The sequence below is a fragment of the Phascolarctos cinereus genome, unplaced genomic scaffold (assembly GCF_003287225.1).
Source record: "Phascolarctos cinereus isolate Bilbo 61053 unplaced genomic scaffold, phaCin_HiC Scaffold_9;HRSCAF=440, whole genome shotgun sequence".
NCBI classification, from domain to species: Eukaryota; Metazoa; Chordata; class Mammalia; order Diprotodontia; family Phascolarctidae; genus Phascolarctos; species Phascolarctos cinereus.
The window spans coordinates 105,732,879-105,736,433 of record NW_027556402.1 but is presented as its reverse complement, the minus strand read 5'-3'; positions in this window follow the sequence as shown (position 1 = coordinate 105,736,433).

The window sequence follows — 3,555 nt, the reverse complement described above, 5'->3', positions numbered from 1 at the left end:
GCCTGGTTCTTACTGGGCCCAGACTTAAAACAATCCTCACTGAAGAGGTCCTTCCAGAGCACACATTTTGTTGGTATAGATTAAAAATTATTTTTCAAACAAAGAGCTGCCTTCTCTTCACTTCTCCTCTATTGAGAAAGCAAGAAAAATAAAACCCATGTTATAAACATATATAGTTAAGCAAAAGAAATTCCTGCATTGATGATGTCCACATATGTGTATATGTATGTGTGCATGTATATATGTATGTATGTGTGTGTATACACACACACACACACAGACATGTTTTGATCTCCACTAGTCCATCACCTCTCTATCAGGAGATGGACAACTTGTTTCATCAATTCCTTTGGAATCCTGGTTGGCCATTGTATTGATCAGAGTTCCCAAGTCTTTCAAAGTTAACTATCTCTACAATATTGTTGTTAGCGGATAAATTGTTCTCCTGGTTCTACTGACTTCACTCTGCCTCAGTTCATACAAGTCTTCCCAGGTTTCTCTGAAATCATCCTCTTCATCATTTCTTACAGTACAATAGTATTCCATCACATTCATATGTCATAAACTTGTTCAGCCATTCCCCAATGGATGGGCATCCCCTCAGTTTCAGTTCTTTTTAGGGCCATCTCTGCATGACAACCAGGCATCAAAGTAGAACTTTACTGGAAGCCAAGCTTAAATATCATGGACAAATGGAAGGGGATCAGTGACTTGCTAGAGTGGCAGTTCTCAAGCTGTTTTTGTTTGGCATAATGTTATGCTTTACCAGCATAAGGAATCTGCATACTCTAGGAGTCAGAAATCTCACACATGCACATGAGACTGCGAAGGTGAGTTCCATATAATTCACAGGACACTTAGCAAGATGCTCCAGGACACCCTTTGAGACCCACTGTGCCAGAGGCCTTAACACCCAGGTTAAATCGGGTTCTTACTTCCTCACTCCTTGCTTGGTTCAAATATATTGGTTCTAATCACATCCAATAGGGCACATAGCAATGAACAAGAACTAGGAATTTTACGCATGTGAATCTAATTGGTTTCCAACTTCTGATAGCATAGGCAGAGAAGGCATTAGGGTGAGCATAGAATGGAAGTTTCTAGCTTTGAAACATCTATAAAATCAGTGGATTGAACTAGATGACCTCAAAAGTCCCTCTCAGCTCTAATCTATGGCATATTTATGGGTCTCTATTCAGAAATAGCATTTAAAAGTTTTGCCATTTGTGGGTGAAAATGATTGCTGAAAATGTCAAAATGTCATTGCATGACTAAGAATCCATTCCATATTCTACACATGTGACTTTCTTTTGGTGGGTGGCCAGAGGTTACTTGCAAGAGCCTCTGGCTGTTTGTGACTCTTGTGATAGCACCAAACTCTAGCAGGCTTCCCTCCCTTCCCCTATCTGGGTCAGGCTAATTTTTCCCTAAGAGGCAACAAAGCCTGGACAGGATTGTCTCTTGAGTAAAACCATGTCTCCTTTGACTGAAATAATTTCCTAGTAGTCTCTGGCTATAGAGACAAGGCTTCGCGGTTACCTAGGGGCATGAAAAGACCCCCCCACATAGGGTCTTTAGACTTGGTAGGTGTCCTAAGACCACAAGTCACCACATCTAGCCCTGCTGACCAGCTGTGATTCCCTATGTAGTATATCCGTAAACAAGGTGCTACTGTATCCCTATTGAACATCATTTTTATGCCAGGGCTAAGTAAACCTCCTTTTGTTAACTGTTCAATGAGTTATGAGTGCCTCATTTTGTACCCCTATTGAACTTGAGCTAAGAGGGTGCTGACCTGGATCAACCCTTCTACTAAAGCTCTGCATCTGCCGTCTGGACTGAATGATGACTTTGAACTAGCCTCTCTCTTGAAAGGAAAAGTGGCATGATATATTGAGAGCTTACCTTGAGTCCTTGAAGACCTTGGATCTCATTCCTGCCTTTACCAGATACTCGCTGTGTGACCTTGGGCAAATCACTTAACTTGTTACTGCTCTAGGAAACTCTCTAAGCTTCTAAGTTGTAGAGGAGGTACGCACCTGCATTGATAGAGGGAGGTTCCTCACCTGGGAACTGTTTATGCCAATGAAATCACAGGTCCAGTTCTTCTCCCTCTCTCTTACAGTTACATATAAAATCAGTGCTTGCTTTACTGTTTCACCGTCATCCCCAACTATACCACAGTGTTTCAAATTGTGCCTTTATAATGTCTCTTGTAACCATCCCCCAACACCAGGAGTTGATTGGACAGTGCATAAACCAAGTGAAATGTAAATGATCTAATGAGTCGGGTGGTTCAATGGATAGAATGTTGGACTTGGAGTCAGAAGTCCCGCCTCAGACACTTACTGGTTATGTGACCCTGGGCAAGTCACTTAACCCTCTGTGGGCCTCAGTTTCCTCATCTGTTAAATGGGGAATAATACTAGTACCTGCCTTACAGGGTTGTTGTAAAGATCAAATGAGGTAACTTCATAAACCTTGAAGTGCTTTATGCATACATGCCAGCTATTATTATTTTTATTATTGTATGGAAGAAATAAACATTTTTCCCAAACCTACCTGATTCATATTGAGTACCTTTCTAACTCCCCTTTTGGAGGAACCCTAGATATGACCAAACCTAAGCTACAAGGAAATTTTTCTCTGGGCCCTGGGGTGGGAGTTTAATGAGCCAAAAAGAACTAGAAAAGGGATTCCAATGCCTCTCACTAGAGGATTGAACCCATATTCAACTCTTACAGCCTTAACTTTTATTAAAAAAAATCTGAATTGAGTTGGTTAGCAGTTTTTTTTTGTTCTTTTAGCAGTTTTTCCCAACCACATCCCTGGGTCCAGAGCAGAGGGACCCCTTCCTTGAGCCAGGAGTTATACAGTGCCCCAGCCTCTGTGGGACCAGCAACTGTTCCTCAAGGTTAGAAATTTAATTATCTCTTCCCTTCTTCCCTCACCCTTGTTCTATATTGTGGCAAAGATCATTCAGTTCTCAGACTGAGGGATGCTCTGAATCCTAAAGAAGCATTGATGGGCTCTTGTGGGAGCTGCACATTCTGGAGTTTGCCTGGTTGCAGGTGAGGTTGGAGGGGAGAGGGGAGTTTAAAAAAGCAAACATTTGAGGGGAAATTCGTTTTTCATGGCTCCCCAGTAGCCCATTGGCTCTCCTAGAAACCCATAACTTCTTGAATACACCAGACCTTCGAGAATCTGTAATTTCATTAGTGTGGATTCTCTCTCCACAGATGCATGCCCAAAGTTCTCCTTAACTTAGTAGCTAGTCTTCAAGGGCTGCTGTGGATGCTCACAAAAATGCTGAGAAAGACAACTCTGAAAGACATTGGACATCCACTACTAGTCACTGCAGCAGCTGACTTCAGTGACCTGCTATTGAAGCATGCCTCCCTACTTCATGTTGAGTGAGGGGGACTATGGATGCAGAATGAGGCACACATTGTCAGGCGTGGTGGACATGTTGATTAGATTTCCTTGACTGCACTTCCTTTTTTTGAGATAGGGTTCTGTTAAGAATAGGGGATGGGGTTGGAGAAAGAAGTCATT